Raw genomic sequence first — 15,573 nt, 5'->3', positions numbered from 1 at the left:
ACATGAACCTATTTTAAAACCATGCCTTCTTAAAGCTGACAAACACAGTAACAGTCCTCTTTGGTCACCAGTGCTGCACACCAAACATGGCAAAGCACTCATCTTCTCTGTCACTAATATGAAGTGAGGAAGTCGGATTTCATTCATGTTAGACAGAAAGCAGTGAGCACAGGCAGAAGCGTACCGGCTGCAGAGTGACTGCCAAATCCTGTTTAAACCAGGTATTATCCCTGCAGGTATAACCTGCATCAGGTATGAAACCTGAAGTTAGGGAGCAGGGTGACCACCCCACATGGCCCCTGGCCCAACTTCTGCCTTCTCATGTCGTATCAACACGCATGGGTATCACCAAGAGACGGTGTGGTGGAAACCCTGTTGAAAGCTATGGAAACTCGTTTTAGAAATACTCTTCTCCAATGTAGCCTTCAGGAAATTTCTTTTGGAAACTCTCCTAATTGCTGCTGATACAGCAGCTGTATTCATTGGAGGCACAGAATGAATCAGACTTCAGTGACATCTCAAGCCTTTTTTCAATGTCTGGTCATGAAATTTCAAACACTTCTTAGCTGTTAACAGCTCTTCTTCACCATGAGTTTTGAAAAAAATAAATAAAAGATCTTCACTTTGCCATTGCAATTTATTTTCAACAAGTCAAAGAACGTAGAAAAAAGTTTTTGAAAACCTGAAAGAAAACATTTAAAGAAGGGTAACATATGTAATTAACACATTAACCTGACACTGACAGTGACTAAAGCAGCATTCTATACATAAAGATATAAAAGAAGAGAATATAATTAATGACAAACTCTACAGACTTACAGAAAGAAGATCAAGTCCAACTACTGAATAGCTTTCTCATTGCTTTGACAAAGTTAAACTTCTTGTTGATAGGTCAGTAGGATTTAAGTCACAAATGAAACTCCACAGTAGGTCCTTCTGCTGATATCCAGGGATGCACAAGAGTGGGGGAAAGGGAAGACAAAAATAAAACCAGCAACCCCAAAAGAGTATCCTTCAACCACAGCTTCGGCCCTAAAAGCTGTAGGCTGAAAGGGGCATTTCTCCCACAGCTCTCTGCCTGGGCAAACAGAAATGAAGATCTGGCAGCAGCAGAGAGACTGTCCTAACCCAGATATACCGCGCATTACAGCACCCAAAATAAAGTCTTCCTCCATACAAGTAGCGCCAAAACAGCCTGCGCAAGTCTAGCACCACCAGAATGCACTCGCCTGTTGGAACGCCAAACAAAATCTTTTCCACAGCTACGATCTGCATGTCCCCTCCTCCTCACCATGGCCCGGGGGGACAGACTGCAGTTCTTTAGCAGGGGGAACCCATGAGACCAGGCTCACCGATTCCCTTCTTGTGCATGAAGCATGGTGGCTGCTCTCCTTGGCACAAACCGAAGCAGGGACGGACAACCTGAGCCAAGGGTCTGGCTACACCACCCACTTCCTTCACTTGTCATAGCCAAGCCAGGCACAGACATCCAATACAGCCACCAGCTCCTGGCCTCCACCACAGCAGGACACGGCCTCTGAGGGCTCTAGTCCACACACCAGCACGTAGGGAAGGGGAACAGAGCCCTTCTTGGGTGAGGAACTGAAACCACATTATTTCTCTATCAACTAGAAGCAAGTGCCAAAACCCACTTACTTCACCCATGCTGGATTTAGCCTGTAATACTTCATTCTCTCTCACACACCACACACCATCCCCTCAACAAAAAAAATTAATTGCCCATCATAAAATCTTAATAATTCTCTTCTACCCTAACGTTTGGGGATGCTGGTTACTCAACTAACATCCTACCACAGTGCTATATAAATTTTTAATAGAGTTTTAAACTCAAATCCCCACTTCACTGACTGAACAAACTGAAGACCAGTTTAAATCTCAAAAGGTTCCTGTAACTGAGAAGCCATCACAAGCAGATGAGCTTCTACAGCAGTATCATCAACACACTAGTTCTTAGATCCTTATTATGCAACTTTTTGAAGTTTATGTTACACTAAGCAAGTTACTACTGACATGTTTGCTGAAGACACAAATCCTGAGATAGAGAGAGAAATTGCAGAATGTTGCTGATGGGAATCAGGATAAAGGAAATGGAAACTGGTCCGTGTGTCAGAAGTCACCTTGAACACCTGCAACATTAACAACATGGTGAAGAGGGGATGTCTGTCTGGGAAACATTTGTTTTGGAAAGACTAGGGAATCAGGGTGCTACCTGATTCCTAACTACTGGGTAGTGGGGTGGGAAGGCTGTAATAGAAAGATCTCAAATTTTAATTCACAGGAGTCCAAATTCCTAATAAAGCAGATGTTTTTAGTAGTGAGAATAAACTGCTGGAAGAGCTTACCGTGTATTAAGATACTAGAAATGTTAAGACCAAGATCAGAGGATACGTGCTTGCAGAAGAGTATTAGGGCAAAGAAGTCCTGTAATCAGTGCAGCGCAAGAGGCACAGATCAACACTGTGAAGTTTCCTGGTCTGCCAACCAAATTTTGATAGCAGTGGTTTTTTGGGTTTTTTAAGGCAAGAATTTCAAAACTGAAACAGGCGCTGCACCCAAGGGAAGAACACACAGCTGGCTAATACTCAGCTCTGAAGCCCAAACGTAAATCACAGTTGTACAGAGTCACTTTTATCTGTGCCTGTGAGCCAGGATTATCTACAGAAGCACGTCGAACAGAGCTAAAACTCCTGCTGCTCAAATGCACTACCAAGCCCAGGAAATTCTTACCCCACAACTCATTCTTCTGGAGCATGAGGTCAGCCCTGGAAGAGCCGAGACTTCCCTTATGCAACAGGAATCCAAAACCAATAAATAAATAAACAAACAAACAAGTAAGACTTAGCCATTTTCAAGAAAACCAACCTGACAGAGTGGAGAATCCCAGTGAATAGTACAGTATTACTTCTCTTACCAGTTGCAACATGCAAGGTGACATCACCACAACAAAAACAGTCAGAAGAACCCACATCGCACAGGCATGAACCTCTTCCTCCCTCACCCTACGCAAGCCAAACCCACCCAACCTCATCACGCTTCTGGACCCTTCCTGTGATGACACATGAATGCCTCCATGCAAGAAAGCAAGTACTTCACTGTGACTAAAACCCATTGCAAATATTTATCTTTCCGCTTATGCATTCCCACACATACCCAAGCTATCGGCATAGTGTTTATAATGCTCTTCTTCCCCAGAAGTCATCTCACTCCCACAAATTTGGTCCTTTGAAAGAAATTCAGGATCTTGACAAAACACACAGATTTTGCTGCCTCACATGCACATAAAGACATTCAAGCCTACCCTTTGCTCAAAATCAGGTGTTTGTCTTGTGGTTTTCTTTTTATTTAACAGTTGCAAAGCTTTGCCAATCTTCATTATTAAGTGGGAGAAAAAGATTGCTAGCCGCTCGGTTTTGTCACAGTGCAACACCCAAACCATTGAAAAAAAAGTCCACCACAAACATACCTTTGCTGGTTCGTTTTGACAGCTGTCATTTGTAACAGCATTTAACAGTGTAGAAGTTGGAGGTGGGAACCTTCCTGATTTCCACACCAGGTTACGCACAGGAGGAGAGTCCCAAAGCAACATCTAATCCCTAGCAAAGTTTGAGATCTAGCTAACATTTATCCAGAAGACCACTCCAAGCCAGAACATGGCAAACCTAGCCTTCACATATGCTGTGACTACATCCGGTGGTTTTCTGGGCACTGGCTCCTCCCCTGTTCCTCTATGGAGCAGAATTATCCTCTTGATAATCCAGTAACAAACTTACTTTGGTAATCTTTCCTTTGCAAGAAATTTAGGAGGAACAAGCCCTTCTCAAATCTTTAGCCAAAGACAGAGTAACAGAAAACAAGGCATTAACTTGGCCTCTGAAACTAGGCTCCAAAAACAGACTTCTTATTGCCTGGACCTACTGGATGTACTAAGACCACCATCAAGGTTTGCTTTAAGACATTCTTCTTGCTCTTAAAGCCATGACACAGGATCGTACCAATATTCCTCTAAAGTTACATTATTGCCAGCTAAATTTGTCATGTTGACAATCAGTTTAGGTAATCCAAATGAGCATCAACACCTAGAGTAGTACTTTCTTGAAAACCATACGTGAATTTTTTTCCCCAAACAAGACACTACGGAGTTCTGAGGACATGAAAAAATTGTTCAAATACAAGAATCCAAGTCAGGTGCAAAGTACACCACCAGGAACAACGTTGCTCTTTGTGCCAAATGAAGACGACTGAACTCGGAGAGGAGAAAGTGCTTTTTTGTGTACATGAACTAAAAACGTTTCTGGTACCCACAGTCACGACACTTCTTACTCTGGGCTTCCAAGGCAATGCTCATCAGCAGCATCCCATCTGATGTACAAGACACAGATGCCAACCAAACGTCCTCAAAGTAACTGACCTGAAAGCTTTGACAGCTACATTTCAACAGGAGCCTGGCACATGCCTGAATGCACAAGAAAATGCAGTCTGCGGCTGTACCTGGGTATTTTCAGTTAGCCCAAAAGCAAAGCGAGAAGCCAAATAAGAAGTGAGAGACACCACGTTGCCAACAGAGAACAGAAATATCTAAAAGGATCACAGGGCTTACAACGTACAGACCTGAGAAAGGCTGCGCTGCTTAAATATCAGCGGTCATCAACAGCTATGTGAATTTACCAATTTAGCTCTTTGTTAACAGTGATGATAAAGAACAGAACTGAATATGGGAAAGGTTGAAATACAGGCATCCCTGCTGCCAGTTCTTGTAGCAAGGTGTTAAGAAATCAGCAACTGTTCAAGGTGATAAGGCTAATGAAAAGCACAAAGACTGTTTTCTGTGTAGAGAAAAAACCTGGAAAGACACAGTTCAAAAAGCTGAAACATTGTAAAGGGCAGAAAAGGAAGCAGAAATAAAAGCACGTGAAGTCAGGCATTATCCATGCTTGCCCATACAGTAGATCACCCTGTTGCAATTGAGGGAGCTTTTCAAATTGTACCAAAATCCCAGCTAGCTGCTTCCTCTACAGCCAGGCAAGAACAAGAAACAGCAGCTGGTAAGAAGGAGGAGGGAAAGGAATAAAAAGAAAAAAAAAAAAAGGAAAAAAAAAAAAAGAAAAACTTTTAACCTACACCTGGGGGAATCAAGACTAAGAATCTTAATTGACTCAATTAAATCTGCAGAGAACAGAGATACTGTAAATACTAGAACTGGCTTGGAAAAAGGAAGGGAAAAACCCTCCAAGGCAAAACATTCTTTTATTCTATGATCTCCGTTGTGCCATGCAATTCAGAAGACAGAGGTTTGCCCCAGGGCTGCATTAGGGGTTATGCTTTGTGGTTTACAATTTTGATATGCTATTTCTGAGGTTTCTCAGGATATCTCATGAGAGAGCAGGATTACAGCGTATGACAGAAACACTTGTTCTATTACAGAAGTTCAAATCTGGGGAAGAACCCATTATAATACACCGAACTGTCAATCCAACTGCCTGTTTCTTCTTGTAAAGGAGAAACGGGAAAGCAGAGCCTTTACTTCTTTTTTTTTTAAGCTATCAAACAGATTTACAACATATCAATGGAAAACTATATGATAGTTATCAGTCTAACTAAAGAACTGGGGGGTAGGGGTGGGATGGTGGTGTCAGTTTTTACGGTAGCACCATCGCTACATAAACTGTACCACAACTCTGGTACTCAGCCTCCTGACCAAGCATCCGAGAGAAAAGCACTTCATATGAAACAGAGTCAGAGCAAACAGAAAACACTAATGGACTCAGCAATCTCATTATAAAGTGCATCCCACACATTAGCCAGGGAATTTTAACATTTCAGCTCCAAAAATATACACTAAAGCCACGACAGAGCACACAAATGCTGTAATAAATATTGCAAGTGTCAGTCCACTCAACAACAGAATGAAAGACCTGGGTTTAAAGAAAGGGATTTAAAACCTGTGTGCAGTTTATGAACTGTACAGAATAAAGTGAAAGTTTAGCCTCAAACCCCCCCCCCCCCCCCAACATTATCTAAACCAGATGTTGGCTTCCCAACACTCAATTTATGATAAATTGTTTTAATATTTATACCTAGCACAGGCATTGTAATAAATCAGACAAAGGGAAAAATATAACGAGCATTCTGAAGTAAAGAAATCACATGCTCCCGCTTTGTAAAACCAGTTTGGAAAGCAGGGGGAATAAATCTCACAGTGGCTTAATGATGTTTTCCTTCACCTGCTGTGTCACCAACTACGAAGCCAAGAGAGGGAAAAAACAACACCACCACCACCACGAAAACCAACGTTATTATCAACGGCAACTAAATGCTGGCTTATCAGCCTTCCCCCGGGCTGGGGGGAGACGAGCCCCCAGCGCTGGGCGCGAAGCCCCCGGAGGCCACCAGGGGGCGCCCTCCGCCCGCAGCGGCGCCCTCGGAGAGAGTCTCCTAAAGGCAATATATGTGTGTGTATGTCTATGTATATGTGTATATATATACACACACCCACACACACTCTGCGTAACAATAACACGTATATAATAATACCCTCCGCAAGCAAGAGAAGTAAACATGACTATCACGACAGGCAGTGTGAAAGGCGGATTACCTTGTAATTATTACAAGGTGAATTACTGAATTATTGAATTAAATTATTGAATTTCTCAGCTGTTACCGTCGATCATTCCAAGCAGCGCTTAGCATTGCTACTGCTCATTTAGGAAAGTGGCCTTGCGGTCTGGCAATGTTTATTTAGCTCAAGGTAAAAAGCAAGGCTCTCATTGCCAGCTTGTGCCTCTTCTCAAAATACCATGTTCAGATCTATGCTTCAACAACAGGAGAAAAAAAAAAATAAATTCAATAACCTATGTTCAGGTTGAAAAGTAATAATGCATCAAAACAAATAAAAGAGATGGGAACCAAGTACTTCTGATCAAAAGCTATCCAACTTCACCTGTGAGAAGTAAGGGACAGCGGGGCACAGTGATGCACGTAGGCACGTGCGGGGTCCTCAGGGGAGACACACTATTTCATACCGCTCTAGAGAAAACTTAACATGAAGATCTTGTCCACAAGAACATCAGTTTGCTGTCAGAACATTTTAATTCAGTGTCCTACTAAGTCACGGTGGCAGACCGGTACTGAAGCACGAAGGCAGACTCTTCGCTTCCCCAGATTGAAGGGGACCTCTCCATTTTTTCACATCTAAGAATACAGAGGGCCACAACTGCACTGAAATGCTGTTTCCAGCACAGTGGGACTCATGCCTTTGCATGCTACCCACTGGGCACGGAGGGTCAAAAGAAAACAATGGAAAGTAATGAGAAGAGAATGGAGAAAAAAGCCTGAGCAGGCTTCGGATCCCGACAGTAACGTGAAGAAGTTCCTCACTTTTCAGTAGTGTCATCATAACCCTGGAGAAGGCCAAGCCAGCTCTGCCTCAGTAAGTGATTTACAGCAGGTGCCTCACGCTGACTTTACTGGGCATTTGCGACATGACCAAGAGTTCCAGAAAGTAGTAGGAGGATCTCCTAGCTTTTAAATTTAGGAATCTTTGTTGTTTTTACAGTTCCCGTTCTTTTAACGGATTTCTACTGGCAATATTCCGCTGGGGAGGGGGGGCAGGGGAGGGCAAACACACACAAAAAAAACCAAACCCAAAACAACCTCAAAAAAACCCAAGCAAATAAAAATACACCACTGTCACCCCCAACAAAAAAAAAGGCTTACAGGCAGTTGGAAGCCACACTGAAAACAGGACTTTGATGTTCTAGGTGCAATTCGCAGCAGCCTTTCTCAATGACAACTCGGATGAGCGCAGAAAGATCAGAATAAAAGCAGCAATGAAGTCAGAGCACTGGTGAATCCCCTGCATTTCACTCTGCTCCAGCCCACTTGCGTGGTTTTGCAACTCTTCTTATCGTTCCTACTCTGCATGAGTGTCAGCAACACCGACCCACCAGTTGGTTTTGTGCACTGCTGGATGTCTGAATGAACCAGAGCAGGAATCCAGAACTGAAGTCTTTCAGCTCTACCCATATTAAAAAAAAAAAAATAAAATAAAAATCGAGGTCTATATTCCATTTGCTACCTGTGACAATTAATTACTGAGGATTCCCCATTACGAGGCATTGTTTTATTGACAAGCCTGTGCTGCCAGGTAACATTTGCTGCTCCGTTCAACGCATGACCAGCCTGACTGAGGAAGCAGAGATACCACAGGTGACAGGTCACCTTGATAACCCACTGCCTGCAGGTGCGAAAAGGACCGGAGAGGGCACTGCGCTTCTTGCTGCTTTTGGGACTGCCATGGGTACAACAGACAGTGGCCAAATAAAAAAATCCACTCCCAAAAATCAACACATAGACACCAAGTATGGGATAGTACTGCCAGAATGAAGTCAGAAAAAAAATCTCTCAGTCTAAATGTAAAAACCTGTTCAAATAAGTAATCCTTAGGAAAGTGCAGGTGTTGCTGTATTACATTAACTGGATTTGCTAGAGGAAGCAGGTAGTACATTTTGTGCCAGGCTACCACCAGTTTGAAGAACACTGTGCAGTTTCGGACAATAAGAGCTGACCAGGCTGGATTCAAAGCCTGGGAACTCCTTGGGCCTGGGATTTTGCTTCTGCATTTACAATCAGCAGCAAAAGGCACTCCCAGGTGCAGACACCAAGAGGACCAAGGGATATGTTTTAAGGCGAGAGGCACAATACACTAAAAAGATGATCTCAGCTAATTTAGACAGCTACTTAAGTTTGGATACCACCATATTAACCTCACCTGAACTCAGTGTGCCCTTTGAGAAGGTTGTATTACAAGAGTTACCGAGGTCCCTGCCAACCTGAAGGATTGAGGGATCTTAATAACCTATGATGATCCAGCGGGGACAGCTTAAAGGAGAGGCAGCTGACATACTTCCCCAACATCAGACAGAAGGATATAGATCCAGTCCTCACAGGTTCCCAATCTCTTAAGCGCCTTAGGGTTTTGCTTTCCCTTTCCAGGCACGGCAGAGGCCAGGAAGCCACACCAGCTTAGCAGATACTTTTCTTGCCTTCAGAGAATACAGAAGTTGATTCCCAGAGGCATAAAACAACCTAGGGAGATGTCAACCTGGCTCTGAAACCTTGGATGCAATCAGCCTTGAAGGGGCTGGAAGTGGTATCTGTGCCAAAAACTTGAAGGTTACAGAGGTCTGACCCAGAGCAGGTGCAGAAACTTGGGTCAGGAGAGAGGACGCAGACTAGCAAACTCCACCACCAGCTTCCTGGGGGCACTCTGGTGGCAGACAACAAGCTTTAAGTGCTGCTTTGGGGTACCTGGCTGATCTTTTTGAATGGGCTGGTGGCTTTTTTTCCTGGCTGAAAGCAGAATTTTTTGAGAGTTAGTCCAGAAATAAACACCATCAAGTACAAGAAGGGATACTTTGATAGGACTGTTACTCTCTTTGAAGGCTAAGGTCCCAGCTAGCTCTGCTTCACAGAGAGTTCATACACATGGCACAGCTGGCAGGTTAGCAGATACTCTCCTTAAACATTTGAAAAACAGCCCAAGGAGGGAACAGTTTCCATGGCTAGTTAAGGACCAGAAAGTGATGGTGCCCACTCAGAAGACATGTCTGAGATTGGTCTCTCCTACATTTTCACATACATGAGAATTACACTCCAGAGGGAGGATTGTTTGAGTTTTCCTGCTGGGCTGGAGATGGAAGGAGTCTGACCAACTGAGTAGTAGAAATTTCATTGACACGGGAGTTGCGTCAGCTCCAAGGCAAACTATTCCAGTTATCCTCTCTTTTCCAGTTCATGCAGAAGGCACACAACACAAGTAGTTCATTCAATGTACATGATGTTGTTTGGTGCTGGGCCCAGAAAAAGCAGCGTAGAAGGCAGGAGAGCTTTGTTGGACCTTCTGGCAGAATCCCATACCTGTGATGCAGTATCAAAGGCAGCAATTTACAGCTGTGGCAACAGCTTGGGGGCTATTCAGAACAGCCATACATCAACCCATAGATGTTTAAGAACAACAACATGAGATTTCTTTCTGGTATGGAAATAAAATGGAAAATTGTGGTCTCGTATCCTTTTCTACATTGTCCATTATGCTGCTGAAGTGGGCATGCAACTCCTTCATCTATGTGAAGCTCATCACATAGAATCATAGAATGGTTCAGGTTAGAAGGGACCTTAAAGATCATCTAGTTCTAACCCCCCTGCCATGAGCAGGGACATGACCCACTAGACCAGGTTGCTGAAAGCCCCATCCAGCACAAAGTCCAATTATAAGGTTTTAAGAGAAGTTACAACTATGAAGAAAATTAGTTGAACAATAATTTCATGGAGGAATAAAAAGACTCCAGAAAAGCTGTCTCCATATACCAGAGAAAGCATGTGAAACCAGGTTACAGGGAACAAAAAATCATGACTCATCACCACACTAACAAAGGATTAGAAAAGTGAGGCAGAACAGTCATGAGATGATGCCAGACACAGTGCTGGGGTCCAGTTCATTTCCACAGCCGAGACCAGAAGAAAAACACTGAACAATCTTTGTTTCACAGCACAGTGGTATATGAATTGAAACACAGGGAGCAGCCAGTCCGGAATGATACAGAGGAGACAAGCTGCTGAACTATGCCTACCCCATGCTGCTAACAAACCTTCTGCTGTTTGAAGTGATCGTCATTGTTAATTGGGCACCATATTAGGGCCCCAAGCCACAGAGTCATATAGTACAAGTCCCTGCCTCAAGCCCCAGACAGTATCTATTGCATCTGTGGGGATATACGTTCTATGAATGAGTTGTGGTTTGCCATCCACTCTTACGCTTCATGTTTCTGCCATCCTTTCACGCGCCAGGACCAACCGTGCAACTCAATGGCATCAGCAAGGTAGGATGGACGGGGAACTGACCCTCTCCACCGACACAGAGGGGCCAGAGGCAGCAGCCCTGCACGTGTGAGAGTGGCCAGAGGTCCCAAAACAACAGGTAGTTGAAAAGGCGGCCTTTTCTGCTACATGGGTGTGAACATACGATTCTGTCTCCCTTACACACACACACTATGGAGTGTTTCACCTTTACAGTATGCCTTCAGACAGCCTCCTACAGAAATTGGATATAAAAATAATGTTAAATAATCATCTTCATACCAGGGTGCCAAAAATCATTCTCTTGGCAATACAGCAAGAGAATGACATAAGTAATGATTTAGCAAAATCGCATTCAGCAACCAGCTCAACCTCTTCATTCCTCTAATAAAAGAAGTTTAGATTATAATTAGAGCTCCTACAAAGAAACAAATACAAGGATGCTGACTTACCATAACATTAAGTCATAACACACACACACCTATGCATTAAAATATAATTTGGCAAAAAATACTTTTGAATGAAGCTGGAAAAACTAAGTTTTGAATAATATCTTAGGAGACAAACCCAAATACACATCAGTTTTTGAATACAGTGAACACCCGATGAACAGTATTCTGTGACATCATGAAAAGAGAAAAGACAGAACAAAAAAGTCCTCCTTCTGTCCCCTCCTCCTCTTCCTCGTTTTTTCAGCCTATTCTCAGTACCTACTTACAAATTATCAACCATTTTACAAGAACTTGTGCTGCCTTCTGAGGAAGAAGCTGCAGAGCCACAAGAAGCCCAAGCAAATAAAAACTATCAACTGAATATCACTAGAACTAATATAATTTTGCGTCTAATCTCACCCACGCATGGAATTTCATCATTATAATGGAGCCAGTATAACTGCCTTCAATAATCAGCCTTCTTCCTCTTCCGTAAATTGAAGACCTTGGTCAAATACAACCAGCCTCTAGTATTAATAGTATATATGAGAGCTTTGGAGAGGTCAGAACTCTGACCAAGAATCAGCTACAGGCTTTATTGAGATTTAAAGATCTTTCTTTTCTTTCTGTGCACCTTGAAGTACCCATGGAGCTGAATTTTAGAGACTTCTATTTCAAACAGAAATATTGATGTTGCCTCATCAGAATTGGGAACCTGAGTAGAACGCGCCCTTACCCATTAAGCTGCAACATTTTATGGGGAAGGAAGTTATAAATCCTTTTACTTCCATGTTAGACTATATTTTCTATGTTGCAGTCACTCAAACAAAATACACTGGATATCTCATGCCATACAGAGTTCCATGATATATTTAAATTGCTGTTAACAATTAATCTATCACCAAGAAGGATGAATATCCGCTTTTAGGGCTATGCAATCATGCTTACCTCCTGCGAAGAGGCTTAACACAAAGGAATACACTGATGAGATACGAAGATTACACACTCATAGAAAAAAAAAAAAAAATGTGTTTCCCCCACATTTAAAGTTGTGTTATAATAAATCCAGTAGGTCAATACTCTTAAAAACCTGACTACTGCAGTAAACATTCAAGAATCTACATAATTTTTCCAATTATATTAGGAGACCCCTTTGGTTGTCTACTGCTATTGTGCTTTTATTTGTTCTGCAGAAGGATACCCACAAAGAAATTAGGCTTACTAAAATCATGTAAACTTGTACCTGCCAGCACCTAGCAACAACACCATCACTGGAAACTCTCATGAAGGAGGTGCATAAAAACACCTGGAAATTTAACACGATGAAAACAACTTTACACAGGGAGAAAGTAAATCCAGTAGCATCACTTGACAGTAAGCAACCTCAATAATTACTATCGTAATGGAAGCTGATTGGTAAGATAGAGGAATAACATGGAGAGTTCTTTGAAGCTAAAACAAAGCAGCAAGTAATAAAATGAATGGCTCCACAACTCTACAAGCATATAATAATATACAGCCATAAAATGCTGAAGGAAAAGCACAACTAAGAACACGTAGAAAGTCCTGGGCTTCCTTCCTGAAGATAAAACACAGTGAATACATGAGTGAGTAAGCACTGCTGTAGATCCAGGAAAGGAACTATAAAGAGGTTCAGAGATGGTACTGAGATCAATTAAAAAAAAAAAAAAAGTCTTGAACAGGGATATTTTTTTAATAGTAATGAAAATTAAGAGGTCAACAAGTAAGTTCACCTACTTAAAGAGCCTCTGCTATGTCAAGAAACCCTTCTAAAGAATTGGAGTATAACACAAGTTGCATTTGTGCATCCCCTTGTCAGCAATGGACAAATTCAAGTACGACAAAAAATCCAATCCAGCACCCAGAATAAAAGTTTAGCAAACAGCATTAATCAGATAAGAACATTTTTTGAGCATCTTCATGGCTGTAAAATCAGACAGTATTTCAATCTCTAGTACAATACTGTCCAGGAAAAATCCAAAACAAAACCCCACACCTGTTCAGTACTGCAGTCACAGTTCCAGGGGAAAAAAAATAAAAGTGGGGAACAGAAGTTGTAAAGGAGTTGTAAGCACACGGTTAGCACAAGCTAGCAGTACACCGTGATCTTGCACTATGTAACACAGATGCAATATCAGTGGCCAGCGTCCCAAAAGGCAACCGCATACGCTATTTGAACATTTCACATAAAACATGGGAGCAGTGGAAGGTATTAAAAGTTTCTTGGAAAATAACAGTCACTTAAAGTAATATTTAAACAGAATTACTAGACAGCTTTGCTAAGTAATAGCTCCTGTCTTTTGTTATGCATCCCACCTGAGACCCTGCCCATACCTTAAGGCTGTCAGGCTTCAGTGTAAAAACAAAACAACAACAAAAGGTAATTTCTCCATAAAGATAGCCATTTACATAAAGTTTTATGTAGACGCAGTTGACATCTATTAGTGTAGTCTGTCTCAGCACGAAATCTTGGTGGAAAACGCTAAATGAAGCTATGTCTTGAAGCGAAATGAGGCACGAATGAGACACGCAAGGAGTGAGACACAAGCTCCCACCTGTGCACACACACACTTTACACCCCACCCTCCACACTGAAGTCCTTAATACTCTGCTCAAATTTGCTCATTTAGTGTTTTCTACTCTGCCTGAGCACGTTACAAGGCTAACTGTTTAAAAAGATGGCTAGAGCACCTAAATTCTCCTGGCTATTTAAAGTTACTCAGATTCGCCACATGTAAGCATGGGGTTTTGTTGTTCCTATTCCTGTTGTATGAACAAGAACTCTTTCTGTTACACTGACGTACAGATATACTCCTCCTTTGTTCTTTCTCCACTTTCTTCCACCAAGTACATCCGTTTTCCCTCCAAAAACACAGCTCTGAGTTGCTCCACAGCAGGTCTCAGGCTACATAGCGCGTACACCTTTCCTCCTGGAGTCAGAGGCTCCAAAAGCCGCTGAAGAACTTCACGTTCACAGCTACCAACACGTGAAAATTAGAAGTATGCAAATGACAATAAGCTGCCCGAGCTTTCTTTCCAACGACACTGCACCACGAGGGCCAATTTTTTTTTTTTTTTTTTACTTTAACCCCCACCCCTCCCAAGACAAATAAAATGAATAGTGAGAAAAAGCTATTTTCATCAGTATTTTCCAGTAAGGAATGCAACAGGTGCTAAGAGCTGAAGGAAACCCACATCTGCTCCACTGCAAGGGTAGGCCCCGCCTGATCAGATTTTATAATACATATTTTGCACATGCACAGATTACTCAGAATCTGAGGAATGCAGCCTATACCGCTGGGAGACCGTAAAAATATAAGGAATCCACGGTCTTTCCTGCAGCATGGATGTGGAATGCCTGTACTGTTTACGCAGCGTTACAATAATAGTAGCCAAAAACTAACTGTCAATATGATTAAAGCCAGTGGCATTCCTAGCCCCAGCCAGAAAGCCGTGAGGTTTACACGTCGCACCGAGACTTAAATCCGTTTAAGTTCCGCGTGCAAGGTAGGAGCCCATCTGCCCACTTCACTTGGCCACCAAGGTGGAAGGGTAAGAATTACCACCGCTTTCAGAAGGGATTAAAAAGGGATAATATCGGGCCCCGGGTTTGCAGAAGTCTGGATGCCCAGGGATGCTGGTGAGCTACTGACGTGTGAATAACAGCTACTATCGTTGCCTGCAGAGTCACCGCACCACCAGCCTCTGACTGACTGCCTTGTAAAAAGCTTTGGGGCACACGAAGCAAGAAGAACAGCGTATCTACAGCAAAATTGCATTCTGTCTGGTTTGGTGGGACAGGGAGGCATGAGAGTCCCTATTTGGCCTTGTAAGGAGCCACATTCCTTCAATTGCCTTGTAACAAGTTTCAGGGGATAGCCACATTTATATGCGCCACACAGATAATGCACTTGAAATGCTTTGGGACTGATATGAATAGGAACTATTCTTCCCTTTAATTAGCATTTTTGCCAGATGAACACTGCTGCGAAGTGCCAAGCTGTGGAGTCCTCCTGCAAGTTCCAAGCCATACACGACTGACAGCCAGAGCGTACCCGAAATCGGAAGATTTCCTTTTGCAGCTACAATTCGTTTTGCCCACTCGAATGAAAATAACGCAATTATCAAAATGATCACCCGGGATAAGGACAAAAACAGTGTACTACACAAACCCCGAGGAGTCATACATAAAAACAGCTGAATTCTTGGGCAGCTGCGTGATGTTCTTTGAATGGTGACTAACATT

At 42.6% G+C, this 15,573-nt stretch overlaps 1 protein-coding gene across 1 annotated transcript in view; it reads right to left on the bottom strand.

The window, feature by feature from the left end:
* JAZF1 (JAZF zinc finger 1) overlaps positions 1-15,573 on the bottom strand; it is a 199,097-nt gene that overhangs the window by 159,519 nt on the left and 24,005 nt on the right. The gene's annotated exons all lie outside the window — the stretch shown is intronic.

This window comes from Rissa tridactyla, chromosome 2 (assembly GCF_028500815.1).
Source record: "Rissa tridactyla isolate bRisTri1 chromosome 2, bRisTri1.patW.cur.20221130, whole genome shotgun sequence".
NCBI lineage: Eukaryota > Metazoa > Chordata > Aves > Charadriiformes > Laridae > Rissa > Rissa tridactyla.
Note: the sequence above shows the minus strand (reverse complement) of the source record. Positions and strands in the feature narration are given on the sequence as shown.